Genomic DNA, 20,900 nt, shown 5'->3' on the forward strand with positions numbered 1-20,900 from the left:
TTTTCTTGTTCCTTAGACATTACACTTAGCACTTACTTTTACTTAATAAAGTAAATACAAATTAGATATGGAGTGTTGTGCATAGTCCTGTTCTAGTAGAGTCTTGCTAAATGTAGTCATTAGTCATTCTGAACGGGGTGATTGACAGGGAATTATGACTTCAGAAAGGAAGGAAATAAGTATTCAATTATGATTATTCATGAAATCATGCATTTATTTAATTATTGGACTCAACAGTGCTTTAATGTCATAATATTACACTAATTAAAACAAAATGTCTTCATCAAAACATATACTTCTACATTATTAGTAAGAATATAAATGAATTCAATCTTTGCCTAGAATAATTTGGCAAGATTTATCAAAATCTTGAAATATAACTATCAGCTCTTGCCTAGAAACAGTAGGGAAATCATCATATCTATATAAAATATTTGTGCTCAAAATTTCATGAGTAGATATGACTTATAATAAAAAACATTTTCATTGCCTATTAATAGAAAGCTATTTGTTTTAATTAGTAAATATGTAATTTAGACACCTTACCCCATAGAATTATAGAGTAAAAACCACAATATACAGAAGATTAAGGAAATAGTGTTACTGAAGACTTCGTGTTTCTAAATATATGCTTTTTGAAACATCTTCACTAAGATGGCATCTTTCCCTTTCTTTTGGAGAGTTGGTTTGTGTGGTTGGGAGAGTTTTCTCTGGATCTTTTGAACTCTGCCTGCTTTGGAATTAGAGGCACAGACTGTTCTTTCCTCCAGATGATCTTTCCAAGAAGGTTGTTATTATGAGCTACCTCAGAAAGTAGACACATACTTTTCCTATTGATGGTTAAGTGTTATTCTATCTAGTTCAATCAAGATAATATTAGTAGGGTGCCAGTGGCTCACACCTTTAATTACAGTTAGATAGGAAGCTGAGATCTAGAGAGTTACTGCTCAAAGCTATCCTGGGTAGAAAACTCTAAAAGACTCCATATCTAATTAACCAGCAAAAAGCGGAACTGGAGATGTGATTCTAGTCTTACAGTACCAGCTGACGGAGAACAAATACCTGAATTCAAACCCTAGTACCAGCAAACAAACAAGCAGAATATCTCTTTCTGAGACAAACCCCTGGTCCATTAAAAAATCATACATAAGCTCAGGATTTCTGTTATACTCACATGAGGTATAATTCCACTGGACTCTGCATGTGTCCTTTTGGGGGAGTTGGGAGCCAAAATCTACGTTAAAGTATATGGACCTATTCTGCTGTAATAAACTATTCTTTTTCTCTGCCCTAGGAGTCTCGGCACTTTAGCCAGTATCTGTAAAATTCTTACAGAGTAAAACTGTTCAGCTTGTAGCTTCTGAATATCTCACAATACTATGCCAGTTTCTCATAGGAGGACAACGGAGAATATTTGTCTACTGGGAAACCTGAGCTACCTGCAAGAGCTTGTGGGGCTTGACTTTCAATGCAGAATCTCTTTAAACCTCACATCATTCACCGACTTCTCTTTATGAGGTTCATAGGGTGAGGAACTATCACAGAAAAATAACTAGGTCTCAGAAAACAAAATGTCATGTGTATTGTCTGACAGGGAACAGGTGTTTGGTGCAGAGGATTTGGAGTGAGGAGGCTGTCGCCTTTAAATATAACTGTCAAGTGATCAGCATCCACTAGCAACTCGCACTGGGAACAGATCTTTTCTTTTATATGGCAGATGAGATTTTATAGTTGCTGGAGGTTGTAAATGTTTGTGAATATGGCTGTGTGTACATATGTTCTCTCATCAGCAGCCACTGGAACACAAGAGAAAAGTGTTTATGAAAACGTCCTTGTCTGGTAGAGGTTCCATTTCTGTAATTTGAAGTGAGATAAAGGAACGGAGTGCAACCATCCTGATTTTGAATCTCCACTGTACCTTACTACTTAGAGAAAGTGATTTAAGTCAAAGAAAGGAAACATAGAAAGGGAGATTTTCTCCTCGTCTTCAAGTCACTCATGTTCTAAGAAGAATTATATTTTAAAAAAAAAGACCTAAATTTTTATCTGATGGATTTTAGAGAATACAAACTTAGAATGACAAAAACAGGGTTTTTTTAAAAAAGAATTTTAACAAAACTATTTTGGTCTAAGGCTAAGCTATAAGACAAAGGTAAAAGCTCATCTTCACTGGTTACCAAAAAGTCAAATCAATTGTTCTGATACATACTTGTCCTTCTTTGATTCTTCTAGGCAGAGAGGATTTGTAAAATGATCTTTGACTCCTCTTTTTTTATTTTAATCTTAATTCTTTTGGTATCTTTAGTTGTACAATGTATCATTTTATTTAACAAGTCAGTTTATAAGTGCAGTACATCTTGATCAGTGTAACCTCTTATCATTCTTTCCCTTCCCTCCCAATCTTACCCCTTCTCAGTTTTCCTCATTTTGCAGGACATTCATTAAATACTGTGACTGAATTCTACCCCACCCCTTCCTCTTTCTCAGTTTCTCTGTCTCTGTCTCTTTTATCTCTCTGTCTCTGTCTCTCTGTCTTTCTCTCTCTCTCTCAATCTCTCTCCATCCGTCCCCATCTCCTCATTCATCCATCCCTGCTTCCCTTCACTTTTCCCCTCACTTCTCAAGTACCAGTTTCTTAGCATATATTTTTATTGGACTGTGAGTTCATTTTTCTCAGGAGTCACATGGGCAAACACTATTCTTTCCACCAATATTGGTTCCTATGGTTCACTGAAATAATGGTAGTCTAGTTATGAAACATTTTCAGTTAAAAGACTACATTTGCCAATGGTCTTTGGGTTCTATATGACCATGGGATTAAATTCTGAACAATCAGAAGCTTTTCCTCCCCTGCTTCTCCTCCCTTGTTTCTGTGTTCCTTTTCCTTCCTCAGTAAAGCAGATGAAGTCCTGTAGTAATCTGACAGAGTGCAATTATCTTGCAGATGTAAAATTACCAACAGGAGCAGACTTTGTGCTTTCTTCACAGTCTCTTCTCTGAATTCTTCTCAGAATAAACCCTGCATATATAAAACAAGTAGCTTCTTAATGAACCACTGATTCTCACTAATACAGATGGTTCTATCTCCCATTAATATGTTTCAGGAACTGTCATTTGTATGCCTTTACGAACTGCCATAAAAAATTCAATTTTTTTAATGGATTAGAAATTTTCAAGTTTTGAACAAAATAAATGATCTGAGAGAGAGAAAAAAAGTCTACACAGTAAATTAACCCTGAAAGTTAAATTGTTTCCAAACCACAAAATTAAATGAGATTCTATACTGTTTTATATTTAAAACGAATAGATAAACACTTCTTAAAACATGTTCTTCAGGGCTGGGAGTTTGGCCTAATGGTAGAGTGCTTGCCTAGCATGCATGAAGACCCGGGTTCAATTCTTCGATATCACATACACAGACAAAGCCAGAAGTGGTGCTGTGGCTCAAGTGGTAGAGTGCAATCCTTGAGGAAAGCTCAAGGACAGTGTTTAGGCCCTGAGTTCAAGCCCCAGGACTGGCAAACAAAAACAAAAACAAACAAACAAACATGTTCTTCATTGCTTGTTTTATGTTCCACCCATCCATGAAGCATTGAGGTGGCGTGAGGTCAGATGGTCTGTATTTGAATGTGGGTCCTACATCTTCTCTATTGCCTGTAACTGGGCAAACCCTTCCCCACTTTGTTTCTGCTGCTACGTCTGATAGTGAATGTTCTGGTTAAATAGGTGTTATGAAGGTTATATAATTTAATATAAACCTTCGCTATAGATAGTGACTGGTATATGTTGTCATCTATAATGATTATTATTCCATATTTAAAATATGCAATATGTATTATGTAATTTACTAAAGTAACAATTTTTGTTTTATATTAGTCGAAGTGATAGGACTCACCTCTTACAAGTAGAGAAAAACAATGTATATAGGTTGTGAGCTTTCACATTTATTATAAGTGGCAAATGAAAACTACCGATAATCACACTGTAAAGACCATGACAAACACTCCTATGACCCACTCCCACTTCTTCACCAAGAATACCACAATGGATGAGAATGATATTCAAGTAAAATGAGAAGTGGGGTTTCTTAAGAGGCCTCAATTTTAATTTATTTTTTTACTGTATATAGACCATAGAATTTGAGGTTTGATAGAAAATGAAATCTCACTTATCTTTTGAAATATTTCTTTGGTTTAGGCTTAAATCTATAGTCTAAAGTCTTGAAGATATATTCATATTATGAAATGGTTATAGTACAATTACATTGGGGGAATTACCCATTTTGAATGTGAAGCTATATCACCTGCTTCTTAAAAAGATAATGATTCCTATGGGCCAAGCAGAATGATATGCTCCTGTTATCTGAGCTACTTTGGTGAATGAGGGAAATGAGGTTTTTGGTCAGGCCAGACAAATGGGACCCCGTCTCTCAAAATATGAGGAAGGTGATCAGGAGATGTAGTTCAAATGGCACAGCACTTGCCTACCCAGTTCAAAGCCCTAAATTCATTCCTTAGCACCAAAAATGTAGGAATTTATATGTTCACTAGAGTTAGAAGTAATTGCATACCCATACATTTCATAAGCTATGGGAACATGTCATAGCTTTGAGTGCTCTTGTTTAGATTCTCTTAAGTTTACACAGTACTGTTTCTCCTATTTCCTGTTTGGGTTTTTTTTTTGGTGGGGGGAAGTTTAAACTGTATTTTTTAAAATCTTTTCTTCTTTGGTTCTAGAGATTGAATCCCAGGCACTGCATTGGCTAAGCAAGTGCTTTGCCACTGAGCTACAATCCCAGTACTCTCCTTCCTATTTCTTTTGTCACATTTTAATTTGTCTCTGCTCATCTGAATTCTTGTTTACTTTTGGATATTTCTTGTTCACCTGCATTAATGTGATATGTCCTCAGTTATCATTAGAGTTTGCCTACAGAAAGGAATTATCTCTCATCATAAAATGATGCTCTTTTTTATTAGTTCATAATTGAGCATTGCACAATAATTCCCCTCTGCCCCTTATTCTTGTGACTATCTCTAATTACTTGCTTTTGCTTATCAAGCTGGAAATCTATTTCATCAACTGTCCCCAGAAAGATCAGGCCATTTAGCATATTCATCAAAGCTGTTTCTTAAAATAATATGACTCCTAACCTCCAAGGCTTTCTATTTCTTCTGTCCAATCTTCTTATCTCCAATACATACATAGTTTCCCAATTCCTATTTATATCCTTTGCCTTTTTATGTAACTGTTGGTTTTTAATTGTGACAATTGATCACATGCTGATATAGCTAGAGATTCTGTCCCAAGCCTCTTTATTTGAATATAATATTTAAATTGAAGGATACTACTGCTTGCCCAATGTCTCTGATAATTCCAAGATAATATTTATCAGTCCTAACTACCTAGATTACTTAGAATTAGGCTCCTTATTTTATTATTTTCCCAAATGAAAAAAACTAGAATCACATTCACAAAAGTGAAGAATCAGAGAAGAAATTTAAAGCAAGTTTGAATAGCACTCACCTCCAGTATCCTCCATCTTAACAGACAAAACTTTTGAATTGTTAGATTCCACATATGACTATTTTTCCTTCCTCTCTCCCTTCCTTCCTTCTTTTATTACTTCCCCTGTTTTAAACAAGAAAAAGAGCATACAAACTTATTAAATGCCTAATATATGGCATTGCTAGACTCTACCAAATATTATTTTGAAGCCTTTTATTATTTTTCTAATAGACGCTTATAACACAATTGCTTATTAAAGATTAGAATATTTCAAAACTTACTAAATCACATTTTTCTTTCTGCTTCATATACTGATTCTACCTCTATTGATTCTTTCATATTGATTATATTTGCCTCTGTATCAAAGGCTGTATGTGTACCAAACTGATTATAATAATCTCATGGTAAGCACAAATTATTGTTTTTCAAAAAGCATTTGTGTAGAGGAAGGAAGCAACAAATGAAGTAGAACTAGCAAAGTTTCACTTAGATAAGTTGAAACAGAAAGTCTATGATATAAACAGTGGCTGTGTGTTTCAAGTTATTATACAGATGCCAATAAAATAAAAATGAGGCACTGGCATTTGACTATTGATACTTTTATGACATCCTGCCATTACCTCTGTCTAGCTCTTCCTATGTGTCTTTTTTGCATTAATACATTAATTTTTATTGCTGCCCAGGAAGTCATCTGAGATAAGAACATTTATTGGAATACAAATATTAATATAACTCTAAAAGAGAAAAGAATGTCTTCTGTATAGCTCTGCATTAAAAAAGGCACAATTTGTCAGGTGCATTGGCTCACACCTGAAATCCTAGCTACTCAGGAGGCTGAGATCTGAGGACCAAGGTTGAAAGCCAGCCCAGGCACAAAGGACTTGAGACTCTTATCTCCAATTAACTTCTAGAAAATGGGAAGTGGGGCCTGGCTCAAGGATAGGATAGTAGCCTTGAGCTGAAGAGCTCAGGGACAACACCCAAGCAGAGTTCAAGCTGACCCTCAAAAAGAAATTTTAAAAAGGCACAATTTACATAAATCCTCAAAAAGAAAAAAGCCTCTTACATCTAGAGCTTTTATTAGAATTGAATAGCAATAAGCCTTCTAGGCTTTTTTTTTTTTTTTTTTTTTTTTTTGCCAGTCCTGGGCTTGAGCTCAGGGCCTGAGCACTGTCCTTGCACTTTCTCAAGGTTAGCACTCTACCACTTGAGCCTCAGCACCACTTCTGGCTTTTTGCTATGTATGTGGTACCAAGGAATCGAACCCAGGTCTTCATGTATGCTAGGCAAGCACTCTACCACTAGGCCAAACTCCCGGCCTGCCTTCTACGCTTTTTAAGATTTAGGTATGTTAATGTATATTATCATTTTATAATACAACAACCAGGAGGCAGGAATTGAGAGAATAATGTCAAAGGAGCATGCCAATACCTCAATTTGAAAATATGCTTAATTAGGAGTAAGTACATTTAAGCTCTGGTTCCAATCCTCACAGTAACTACCTTAAGGAATTAACTCAAGTGACTTTGTTCCTGTGAGACTTAATATTATTTTATCTACAAAATGAAGGCCTTAGAATATGAGCTCCAGCTCTAAAATTTTGTGCAGATGTCATAAAAAAATGCATTCCAACCATTTATTTCAAACTCCGAATTCTTACTATATATATGTATTCTAGATACATATTCTAAATGTATATATTATGGATGGATGTATTTTAAATATATATATTCATATATATGGACACACACACATATACGAAGATTGCATATCATTCCAGAGGATAAACTTCCTTCTTATTAACCCTCAAAAGGGCAACTTCTTTATCCACCCTTCATTGTAAGAAAAGTACATTCAGTTACTGATTATAACTTGTATGTATTCACTGGTATTGGGGCTTGAACTTGGGACTTAGGCACTGTCCCTTAGATTTATTTGTTCAACCTGAATGCTCTACCACTTGAGCCACAGCACCACTTCTAACTTTTGGGTGGCTTATTACAGAAAAGAGTCTCACAGACTTTCCTGCCCAGGTTGGCTTTAAATTGCTATCCTCAGATCTCAGCCTCCAGAGTAGCTAGGATTTTAGGCGTGAGCCACCACACCTGGCTTATCATTGTTTTTCTATGCAGGAAAGTTCTTTTCAGGAATGAGTATAGCTCAGTAGTAGATTGTTTGTCTAGATTGTATGAGCAAGGACCAAGGTCCAGTCTGCAAAATTGCAATGTACACAAGTATTTTTTCAGTAATAATCACCAAACTAAGTATATGTTTACAATAGCGATACAGATACTGAAAAATGACTCCCATTAAGTTGTTTCATATAATCAGGGACCAGTGAAAAATAAATAGAAAAATGAAGTAACTAATTAAAACCAAGAAAATATTACAGTGCCAAAAGGGGAAATAAGAAATGGAGTAATAACTAGAAATGGAAATTTAACATAAACTTCCATGTTAGTCTATTAGAATACAAAGAAAAAGCATATAATTTGCAAGCCTTAAATTGCACAAATTTGCAAATAATTTTTCTAAATTACTTGTGTTATATATTCATGATAGTGCAGCTTAGTGATTAAAATTCATCAAAAACTTTATTGAAGTTCAAAAATATATACGTGATATAGATATATACATGAAAGAAAATTGCAAATATTTCTAAAAATCTCATTTGACAGTAAATTCCAGCACTTGCCATACTACACACATCTTGGCTTTTTCAGGATTGGTGGTAGTTGCTCTCAAGTCTCTCCACAATGACTTTTCATTGAAATTAAGCACCTTTTATGCTTCATGATTGCTATTTAAATACAAACTTCCTGGTCTTCTGTGCTAATGAAAAGCAGCTCTTCTACTTTTGTTGGTTATAATTTCTTCACAGTCTCTTCCTACAGTTTTGGGTTCCCATGCTGACCATTCCCAGAATTCCATCCTTTTGTAGTGATTGTTAAGAAGTAGAGAAATGCTAGAATCTGAGTTTCTCTATGGAGATTCTCAATTTCTCTGAGTTTCTCTAAGTTTCTCTAAGCTAAGGAAGGAAACACCAGAGAACTTACTAGGACTTAGTTTTAGTAAATGAAAGTTTCTGCAAGAAACAAGAAGCAGTTTTTTCTCTCAAATACCTTGCTTTCAGCAAGTTTAAACATGGCACTACAGTAGCTACTGTAACATCTAAAATGAACGATCACAAAAATGAGAGACTGAAATTGCCTCCATGGAAGGCAGGGCAGAACCCAAACCCAACTTAAGTGGATTAAGTTGAATGGAATATTATCCAAACAGCTTTTCAACGTTTAGAAGGTGAATTTTGTCTAAATCTTTAAGTAAAAAAAATAATAAATGTGACTGGACACTGGAGGCTCATGTCTGAAATCTAGCTATTCAACAGGCTGGGGTCTGAGGATTGCGCATCAAAAGCCAGTTGAGGCATAAAAGGCCATGAGACTCTTATCTCCAATTAACCACTTAGAAATAAGAAGTGGAGCTGTGGTTCAAAGTTGTAAAACACTAGCATCAAGCAGAAAAGCTCAGGGACAGCACCCATGCTCTGAGTTTAGCTCTGAGTTCAAGCACCATGACTAGCAAAAAGAAAAACAAAAAGATTCATGTGATATGGTCCCTCCTTCCCCATACCCAAATCAATCTAGGCAACCTAAAAAGTTAAATGTGTGAACAATTAAATAACAAGTCCAAGGCAATAATAAAATATACACAAGTTTTGAGCAAGCGACCTCAAGGCTTCAAACATAGAAATCATAAAGAAGAAACTTGCACCCATCAAAGATATACAAATTAATTCACTATACTTCAAATCAAGCTGTAAACAAAACTATAAGGCAAAGGACATGCTAGAAGATATGTGCATAGAGTCATAGACAAGTGATATAGAGCTTCTACATAATAGTAAAAGGCAAAATTGCACAAAAAATGGGAAAAACTCTCATAAAAGGCAGATAAAGAACATGAGAGGCAATCATTAAACCATAAATATGAATGGTTCTCACACCCAAAAAGGAAAATTCAAAGAAGGAAAAAGAGAATACAAAACAACATGGCAATATTTTCCTCTTGAATTTTGAATTTATTTTTTCCATATATTTTTATTGTAATTAATAGAAGGGTTACATTACATTTGCCAGATGGAAGGTACATTAATGAGACAGGGTATCAATGAATTTGGAATTTATATCCTTTCTCTCTCTCTCTCTCTCTCTCTCTCTCTCTCTCTCTCTCTCTCTCTCTCTCTCTCTCTCTCTCTCCTCTCTTTCTCTCTCTCCAGTGCTGACATGGGCCAGTAAAACATGATTGGGTATCTTGCAACAGATCAGTCATCCTTTGGGGCAGTTGTATTTGCAGTAAGCAGCAAAACCTTTAATAGTATGGCCATGACTCCTCTTCCAGGAATGTGCAGAGGGAAATAGAGATAGCAAGATTTCTGTTTGAAATTCCTCACTCCTTTGTTATTTTTAATGTGAGTACAGAAATGATCTCAGTAACAACCATAGGAAAATGATTAAACAAATTAGAAGGGAACATGCCACAAAGTACCATATATTAATCTCTGAAGAAAAAAAACACAATTTTGAAATATATTATCCTATCTTAAACTGTATGTAACAGTATTGGGTAGAAAAGGAAGAATCCAAAGTGCTTATACCAGATAATTTAAATTTTTAATAAACATGACTCAAAGTTACATATTGGTCATTATTTTAGGTAGCTTGTTTATCTTCCTTTTCATATACCTGTGTAATTATCCTCCCCTATTCATGTAAATTGGTTCCAGAAACTCTTCCCCTCTTTTCTTACAGGTACCAGAACCCATGGATACTCCATTAGATAAAATCTCCATAATATTTACATATGATCAGTTCACATCCTGGTGCATTTCAAATACAATGTAAATGCTATGTAAAATTCTACATTGTGTTGTTTAGGGAATGACAAAGCAGTCTATACATATATTCAGATGCATTGTTCCTCTGAATATTTTTTATTTCACATTGGTTGAATATGTGTGTATGGATTTATGGATTTCTTCATTTTTATAATGGATGTTTGTATACTTTTATAACCCAAAATAAAATAATGGGTTATTAGAATGAAGAAAAAAAAAACCAGACTTCATATGCAATTCCTCTGTCTCTGGCAGGGGCCACCTCACCTCATTAGTAGCCATTGAATGTCAGTGCAATTCTAGAAGGCAGCATCCCAGTTTCTCTGCCCTCCCAGGCCAAGCACACTCAGATTTGGTACTAGTGATTTCTTGGCCAAGTTGTTGTGTAAGAAGAGATGGTTTATATTTTCTTTTTTAAAAAAAATTATTGTCAAGATAATGTGTAGAGGGGTTACAGTTACATTCATCAGGTAGTAGGTGCATTACTTCTCGCACATTGATGCCCCTTCCTCATGTTTTTGTTCCCATTTCCCTTCCCCTACCCCCTCCCAATCATCTTATTTTCCCCTCTTCCCTTCCTGTTGGGGTCCTTCTCGGATGTCTAAAAAGGGGGTAAAATGGCGACGGAGCTCACAAATAATCCTGGGAACACAGACTCTGGAGACCAGACTCCAGGTGCAGATCTAACTTTATTTTAGAAAATGTGCTCACTAAACTACCAGCAGCAGTTGTTGGGTCTTTCTTGAATGTGACTCTCGGTCAATGGTGTCCTGAGACTTGCCCCACTCACGGGAAGTATCCTGGAGCTCCTGCTCCAGGCGGAAGGGGTCAGGCGCCCCCTGGCTCCGGACTGCTTATGTCACTGAGTGTGCTCAGGAGTGTATGTGCCTTCTAGCATGGAGTCACAGAAGCACAGATAGCAACCTGGGCTCCTATGCCACTAGCTAGGAAGCCCCACAGTTCCCCCTTCTTCTTTATTTATGAACACTCATAATGAAATGTAGGATGGGGCCTAACTGGCACACAAAGACATTAGCTAGATGACATCCAGGCAAGCCTGGATAGACTCAACCAACTTAACTGGGTCCTGCTGCTGTGGAAATGAGCATGGTGGGCCAAAGAGGACTAGGGCTAAGTGGGTTTCAAATGGGATTGGGGTAAACGGGAATCATGATACTCTGTTAAAGGCACAGCCCCCATGTTCTCCCCAGCATGCTTTGAGGGAAGACAATAGGGTTGCAGTTCCTCTGATTGTATTGTTCATAATCGTATCACGGTCCCATGCTTGGGGATCAAATTTATTACTCTGGGCCTCCACAGTTCCTGTTTCCTCTGGTTGCTATGCCAAGGTAGACATGGGATGGGGTAGCTCTGAGGAGAGTGTGGAGGCAGCATCTGTGGCATCCATATCCAGCAGAGCAGTCATCCAGTGCAGTTTTTCTGGATAGGTCGGTGTCCTAGGCCGTACTGATGAGGTTGCAAAGGTGGAGGCAGAACTCAGGCCAGCTGGCTGAGGCTGGCAGTGGTGTCGCTGAGAGGCCATTTTGTGGTGGCAGGAACTTTTGGATTGCCTGCTCCTGAAATTTCCATGCCTTCTGACCAGGCGGCAGGCGCCATCTCAGCCAGGTGCAGTCCCAAGACCAGGAGGTGTGCGCTGGGCCATGAGTTAGGCCTCCTTTTCTATAAAATAGGCTTCCATTTCCCTGATGTGGCATGCTCCACGACTCCCCCTTTTTTGTTTCATTAGCAGGTGCTTGCCTTACTCAAAGTGTGCCTGCCTTAGGTTGTCCCCCTCTGGGGATCTTACCCATCACTGACTACCACTCTAGCTCTTCAGGCAATTCACCTGTAGGGTTGGCAGACCCAAATGGAGATTTGAAGTGGAAGAGATGGCCAACATCTACAAAGAAAACCTTTCTATCCTCTGGTCTACACCTGTACATCCTGGTAAGAGCCAGGGCCAACCTCATAGGGTTCCCAGTCTGCATCTCGTAACACAGCATATTGTTGTCAGACCACCATTAACTGAACAGCTTTAACCTGATCTCTAAGAAACTGAAGGAGCTTATGGATCACACAAGGTTTGAATGTGAATATAAGGCCCAGTATTTGGTCCTTTTTGGGCCTGTAGGACCAGGGCTTTAAAAATCCCCCCAGGGAATCTGACAGGCTTTTTCCTGGCATCCTCATCATCTACGCCATTTCTGGGGTCCTCCTCCACGTTTTTTCCTGTCTGATTCAGGGCTGTCCTCAAGGTGGGCCCACCGTGCACGTTCTAGAAAAAAATATACAGACATACAGGGGGGTGGACCGACTTCTACTTACCTCCGGAGGCCTTTGCTTTTAACCTGGGTGTTTTTTCTGAGAAAGGTTGTTATAGGAGGGGCGGTAAAAGAAGACCACTGCTTATAGAAAAAAAATCCCTGGTTGGATGGCCCCCATGGGCATATTTACTATGGGGAAATCATGAAGAAACCTGTATTTGAAACCTGTATTTTCCTGAGCCTTTTGATAACAAAATGGAGAATTCTGAATGCTGTTCTTACATTAATTTTAGTAGCTCTAATAGTTTGCTGCAACATCCATAAAATGTTTTTCCCAAGAGATTATTGGACAGGTCCTCTAAGACCAGTGGCTGAACGGCTCTCGCCAGGGCAGCGTGCCATTTGCGAAGATGCTGCTAAGCCTCCTAAACCCTGGAGTGGGGAGGCCTTCCGCAAAGTTTCTAGGAGGCAGGAACTTCCTGCTTCTTAAGCCAAGTTCTTTTTTGCTCCAGTATCTATTAAGGTCTGGGATGAGATCTGAATTCCATGTGAGGCCCCTGACCGCAGCTTCATCATAAAGGGTGGATTTCCATCATAAAAACGTATCCCTGAAAGTAAACTGCCTTCAGATATTGAAGCAGTTCTAGGCTGTGTGGTTCCCAGATCCTCCTGTGGGGATTGCTGTCTGACTGAGGGTAAAGGAAGCCTGGGGAATAACAATCACCAGGAACGCCAGAAGGCCATGTTGAGGGTTCAACTTGGTCTCAAGTAAAGGAAGCATGGGAGAGGATTACTGAGGGAAGGGCTCCCCACACCAGGGGATTCCTGAGGAGGCCGAGGGGCATGAGGGAACCTCCATGGAAGACCCGCCAGGATGTGGGGGAGGTCAGCTTTCATTTTTGAGCTTGAGACCAATCAGAGATGGGTAAATTTGCTGGCAAAAAAAGAGAGAAGATAAATAGCATAGTACATTAAGAACAACAGTCATATAAGATAAACTTCTTGTTTCCATATCCTAGAGTTCATTTCATTTAGTCGCATAGGGTTTGCATTTTGTTCTTACCCAAATGGTATTATTGTGGTAAGACTCTGCTATGGGTTGACTAGTGTTCCCCCAAATTCTTCCAAATCAACAGGGGATCAAAACGTGACCATAGCTGGAAACAAGATGCTTGCAAATGATGAGGTCAGAGTTGAATGGGCCCATAACGGGCTATGACTGGGATACTTATACAGCAAGGAAATTTAGACATAAAACCATACCAGAAAAATGCTATGCAAACAGGAAGACAGAAATCACAGCAATGCCTTTGGAAGCTATGGACATCAAAGATTTCACAAACTACTAGAACACTGAGACCACCATAGATCATTTTTTTCCTCACATCCCCTAGTGGAAACAGGCTGTAATGACATCCTGTCTTCCAGAATTGTATTTATTGTCTCCCAAGTTGAGAAAACACATTTCTGTTTAGCTACCCAGTTTCTAATACTTCGTTATTAGACACAGGAAGTTCTGACACTTTGACCAGCATTGATTCCTCTGAAGGTTGAAACCAAACTGAGAGCAATTACAGGGATAAATCCTTTTCTGATCACTTCCTAGGCAAATTCAAAGTACTGTGAGGGTGACATCCAAGGTCAAGAGGATACAGCCTTCTGCAAAGTAACATGCAAATGATCCTCATCGGGCCCTGATTGACTTACATGCTCCTCTTCTCTACCAATACACACATTTTCTCTTGGTGGCTACTGGAGGCCCTGCATCAAGGAGATAAAAACTGTAAGGGAGGGCCAGGAGTTTGGCCTAGTGGTAGAGTGTTTGCCTAGCATACATGAAGACCGGGTTCTATTCCTCAGCACTACATACATAGAAAAAGCTGGAAGTGGTACAGTGGCTAAAGTGGTAGAGCTATAGCCTTGAGAAAAGCTTAAGGACAGTGCTCAGGATCTGAGTTCAAGCCCCAGAACTGACCAAAAAAACAACAACAAATGAACAAACAAAAAACTGGAGAGGAGTTGAGTTGCTCTGAGAACAAGAAGTCTTTTGTGACTGTAGACACCCCAGCCTGAGACCAGAGGTTAGAGAGAAATAGTTCTTCTTGGACATAGGATCTTTGGCTATGTGCTACGGAGGTGATTTGAAGTTTCCAAGTTCATTCCCCTCTCTGAATTGCAAATGTCACCTCTTAAACTTTCAGAACAATCTTCTTAAGGATTATAGACTCACATCACTATGGGGAATCTGAGGCCACAGAATATAGTCTGCATGGGGGAAACAGGAACTGAATCAGAGCCTGGTAAGATAACTCAGTCTCTAGACCACTCCTGGGGGCCAACACAAAATCTGGGTGGTGACCTAGAGATGCTTGGGTCTTCACAGGGTCAAGCAGTGAATGGTCACCAAGGCAGACTTGGAAACACATCATATTTGTCTGAGGAAACTCAGGAAGGAATACCAACCTTCGGGGACCCTAGCAGGACAGGACTTACACTGATTCTTTTTCCAGGTACTCATTTACCTTGCTGCCTCAGAGCTGAGCAAGTGAACACCATTCTTTTTATTATGTTTTATTTTCTTATATTTATTTATTTATTTATTTAGGTCAATCTTGGGGCTTGAACTCAAAGCCTGGACACTCTCCCTGAGTTCTTTTGCTAAAGGCCAGAACTCTACTACTTTGAACACCACTTCTGGTTTTCTGGGGGGTAATTAGAGATATGGGTCTCATGAACTTTCCTGCCCAGGCTGGTTTCAAACCATGAGCCTCAGATCTCAGACTCCCAAGTTCCTGCTATTGCAGTAGTGAGCCACTGGCAGCCAGCTAGGGACTCTGTTCTTTTGACCATTCAGAAGTCCAGAGTTTCTGAGTACTTCCTTTTAAATTTCTCTTCTTATATTTTCCATCAGATCTGCACAATGATACAAACAACAAACAGTGTGTCTCTATGATTGTGGATGATGAATTTTATTCTAAAAATGCTACTTTTAATTAGAAAAAATAGAAACCTAGTGAAATAATGCAGAGTGATTAGTATTTGTCCATACAGAACTCACTTTATGGTACCATAGATGAATCTCAAATAGGTTCTCAGATAAGTCTCCCAGCCAATTTGCAGAATCTCTAATTTAGTCTCTGTATTTTCTTTTATTTCCCTTTAATCCATTTCCTTCTAGCACTTAAATTAACTAATAATGGTCATTTAACCTTGTAATAGCCCAATTAAAATTCTTCAATACTTTCTCAAGGATAATGAGTCAAATTTGTCACCACAGACTATGAGTGGGATCCATTGACTTGGTGCTGTTCCTACTTCTAGCGTAACATTTACCCCTATTCAAGAATTCTTTTTCCCATCCAGTACTTTTCCTATAGGCCTTAAATCCAGTATCACTCTTTCACTGATCCTAAATGTAACAAATTTCCCTAAATCATCACAGCCATTCCTTTTCCTCTTTCTAATAGTTATTTTTTGTACTTGTATTAGTTTTTTAAAATTCAATTTTATTGTTAGGGTGATGTTCAAAGGGGTTACAGTTACAGATGTAAGGTACTGAGTACATTTCCTGTCAAACATTGTTCCCCTCATACATTTTTCTCCCTCTTCCCCCCTCCTAACACTGGGATACTGGGATTTGAATTTGGGACAAGAATTCTTCCTCTCCTTTCTTGGATGCAACTGGTTTTCTACTACTTGAACCATGCCTACAGCCTGCCTTTTTGCTGGCTTTTCTTCCCAGGCTGGCTTCAAACCTTGATCTTGGCATACTGAGAACTGGAATTATAGGTATACATCAATTGGTCTTCCTGATTTTAAGAGCCAGAAAGGCACATATTGCTTTTCTAATGATAAGTGTTCTACTTTGGAATATAGCATAGTTTTTGCTATATTGTAAATCTACTGAGGTTGCCCAGTACACACTTGAATAAGAAAAAATGTAGTTGCCTTTAGAATCATTCTTGAATTATGTCTTAAAGAAAACCTTCAAATATAGGTAATTTTTATAACCAACTCTTCCTATTTTCTTTCTTTCTGTGGGAATGGAGGGCTAGCAATGAACTCTATGTATGTGGTTAACGATAACATGGAGATCAAATTCTAAAGTCTACAGTGTGTAAGCTAGTCAGAAGCTATTCTGGCAGAACTACTCAACATGTCAGCATTTTTCTTCAATCTTTTTATAGTGAGACACTTCACTAAAACACATCCAAAATAACTTAATATTCTACTTCCACACTCTTCTTTGATGTGACTTTATCATTTGTTCTTCAGCTTTCAATAACTACTCATCTCTCTCTTAAATTTGTGTTCTGGATGAAAGAACATATAAACCTAGGTCTGACCGAAATGCCAACTAGGCCTGGAACTCTTTCCCACTACTTTCTTTCTTACCAGATAGAAATCTACCCAATACCTGAGCGGACAAACCTGCATTTAAGAACCAACTGTTATTAAAATACAAAACCTCTTATAATACAGTGGACTGTTCAGAATAGAATGATTCAAGAAGCATTTAACATAAATAACTAATGAGATTCCATTAGTGTTTGTGTTGATATACATGTCTGTATGTTTCAACCTTAGCCCATGAAATAGTAGGCCTAGGAATAAAGAACACAGAATAAAAAGAGAGGCTGGGGGGCCAGGAGTGTGGTCTAGTGATGGAGTGTTTGCCTAGAATTCACAAAGCCTGGACTCAATTCCTTGGTAACACATGCATGGAAGTGGTGCTGTGGCCCAAGTGGTACAGTACTAGCCTTGAAAAAACTCAAGGACAGTGCCCAGACCCTGAGTTCAAGGCCTAGGACTGGAGGGACCGAGAGAGAGACAGAGAAAGAGAGAAACAGAGAGAGTGGGACAGAGACAGAGAGAGAAGCAGAGAGAGACAGAGAGAGAGAGAGAGAGACAGAGGCAGACAGAGACAGACAGACAGACGGACAGACAGAAAGCGGGAGAGAGTGGGGGGGGCCTGAGTTTTGTGGCTCACAAATATAATCCCAACTATTCTGGAGGTAAAGATTAGGGAAGCATGTACTTTGAAGATATCCAGGGCAAAAAGACTGCCATCTTAACAAATAAGCCAGGTATGTAATATTAAGTTGTAATCCCAGCTATATTTGAGGCATACATGGAAGAACATAGGATCCTAGTCCTTGCCATGCCTGTGTAAAAGAATAACAGCTAGACTCTAAAAATTAGGGTTGGGAAGGTAGCTTAGTGGTAGAGTGCTTGGCTAGCATGCATGAAGTCCTGGGTTCAATTCTTCAGTACCACATAAACAGAAAAAGCCAGAAATGGTATTGCAGCTCAAGTGGTAGAATGCCAGCCTTGAGCAAAAGAAGCTCAGGGACAGTATCCAGGCCCTGAGTTCAAACTTCCAGACTGGCATAAAGTAAAATAAAATTAAAAAATTAAAATCTAACCTAAGTCCAAAGGGCTGGAGGCATGGCTCAAGTGACAGTAATTCATATTAAAATCAACAAAATTTGAATGTGTTCAGGTAGAAATAAGTCACCAAATCTTTTATGTATTTTATTTCTGAAGTTTATTCATGTTTCCTTATATACAGTCACAGTTTTCAGTTTTGGCAAGTTTATTAGTGATATGAAATATTTAAACTATAATTCCATCTAATCCCCATCCTAAAGCTCCTTGATTCTTCAGCAGTACAAACATAAATAGTCATTGCCTATTCCTACTAAACTCTGAAATACAAAATTCTTTTTTTTAACCAACCTAAATCAGCCATGTATTGTGGCTCCTCTGGGTAATAATTATACCGGAAATATGCTCCTAAGTAGAAGAAAAGAAAACATCTCAATTCCAACTTCTTTTCATTTAGTTTTATGATAACTGATTTATATATTTCTTGGGTCTTCAATTCATAAAAATAAACCTTGCGTCCTTCTAGGATATTTGCCAATAAACCATCTGACTTTCAACACTACCTTCTCACATGCAGCATAAATTTTAGACTCAATAAATTAGCAGGAGGCACAAGTTGCATGTCATTATTTGTATATACCATATTATTCTAATAAATGTACTATTGAATCAAGTCACAAATAGCAACCTTAAGCCTTCATAAGCAGCATTCTATATAAGTAGTATTCTATGCAAACATTTGGTAGTTTAACACCCAGGGCAAAAAGATCCTCAAAATATTTTTATTCATGACAGCAATAAATTTTCCCTAATATTATCAATAATGTAGAAAATTAATATTGATAAAGGCATTTTCTGTTTATTAGGGAAACAGTTCTTCAGTGGGCCATTAAAGAAACCCTTTGTCAGTTTCAAGGTTCTTTTCAACTTAATGAGAGGACTTAAAGGTGTAAATCTTTTGCAAATTGCTGAAAGGAGATTTTAGTGTTGTTTACTACTTTCAACAGTAAAAACATAAGTAATAAGATGGTTCTTCCAGAATTTTATTTGGCATGTCTGAATGTCCTCTGTGATGTAATGGTTAGGGAGTGTCGCTGTATAAGATATCTGTGAAAGACTATTGTGTGTGTGTGTGTGTGTGTGTGTGTGTGTATGTGTGTGTGTATGTCTGTGTCTGTGTCTCCCTCACACACACATATTATTCAGCTTAAAAGACAGAAGAACTTAGATGACAAAACAACATCTCCACCCCTTTTTCTCCTCTAGATTTGTTTTTCTAGATTGCTAGACACAGGTGTGATTTCAGAGAACATTAGCCTTTTCCATGGTAAAACACCCTTAGACTGTATGTACCCTCAAAGAAACAGTGATAGGAAGTGTAAATAAGAGGATCACAGGCCAGGTTGACACTTTCCCAAAAACAGAATCACAATTGAGAGACCTGTGCTAAGTATATAGAAAATATGACTAGCCAGTTACTGGTGGCTCACATCTATAATCCCAACTACTCAGAAGGCTGAGTTCTGAAGATTGCAGTTCAGAGCCAGCCTAGGCAGGAATGTGAGACTCTGATCTCCAAATAACTACGGGAAAAACTGCAAGTGGAGCTGTGGTTCAAAGTGGTAGAGTGTTAGCCTTGGAGCACAAAAACTTAGGGGTAGGCCCAATGCCCATGTCCCACATCTGTAATCCTACTTACTCAGGAGGCTGAGATCTGAGGAGGAGAATGGTTTAAGGACAGCCTGGGCATAAAAGTGTGGGATACTTTTTATTTCTAATTAATCACCAGAAAACCAGAAGTGGTGATGTGGCTCAAAGTGGTAGAACACTAGCCTTGAGCTGAGAAGCTCAGGGACAACACCCAGTCCCAAGCTCTAGGACTGACAAGAAAAAAAAAAACAACTCCTGAGTTCAAGAATCATGATTGACAAAAAATAAAAAAAAGAAAGAAGAAAGAAAGAAAAGATAAAGAAAACATGGCTAAAGAAAATGATTGTGATCCTGCTGCCCAAAGGGAATCAACTTCAGAAAATTCTCTTCATACATATGTGGCAAGTACTGTCAAAGCATGAAAACTCTAGGTACTTTTTGTTTCTAGTCCTAGAGCTTGAACTCTAGGCCTAGAATCACCGAGCTTTTTATATTTTTCCTCAATACAAGCACTTTACCACTTGAGTTACTTCCAACTCCTTTTTATCTTTTTTTTTTTCTTTTTGGTGAGTAGCTTATTGGAGAACAGAGTCTCACAGACTCTGTTTCCTGCCCAGGCTAGCTTCAAACCATGATCCTCAACTCTAAGCCTCCTGAGTAGCTAGGATTACTGGCGTGAGCCACTGGCACCAGGTTCTATTATGTATTCTAAGTACTACTTCTTTTAACCTCAGGATAGTCATTTTGTCTACAGGTAGGAACTTAGTTTTCTTCACTATGTAAACTCATTTCTATCAGAATTTTTCTAGCACACACACACACACACACACACACACACATATATATATATAGATATTAGGAAATCTAAGAATTTTTCCCTAATTATCCTTACTTCTATTTCAATAATTATGTCAAATTTTTGGTTCAGTTCAAGTACTATTACACTGATGAGGATACAATACCTTTTTATATTATCTGTTTAATCTTATAATTATTTACAAATAATTACTCATGGTGGTTCATACTGATAATGTCAGCTACATAAGAGATCAAGAGGATTGTAGTTCAAGGACAGCCTTGATAGAAAAGTTAATAAGGCCCCATTGCAACAGAAAAACTAAACAAAACAAAACAAAAACAAAAAAAACATTGCACATGGTACTATGGGCTTGTCAGCCTGGTTATGTGAGAGGCAA

The sequence above is a fragment of the Megascapheus bottae genome, chromosome 11, assembly GCF_031878675.1.
Source record: "Megascapheus bottae isolate mThoBot1 chromosome 11, mThoBot2.hap1, whole genome shotgun sequence".
Lineage (NCBI taxonomy): Eukaryota > Metazoa > Chordata > Mammalia > Rodentia > Geomyidae > Megascapheus > Megascapheus bottae.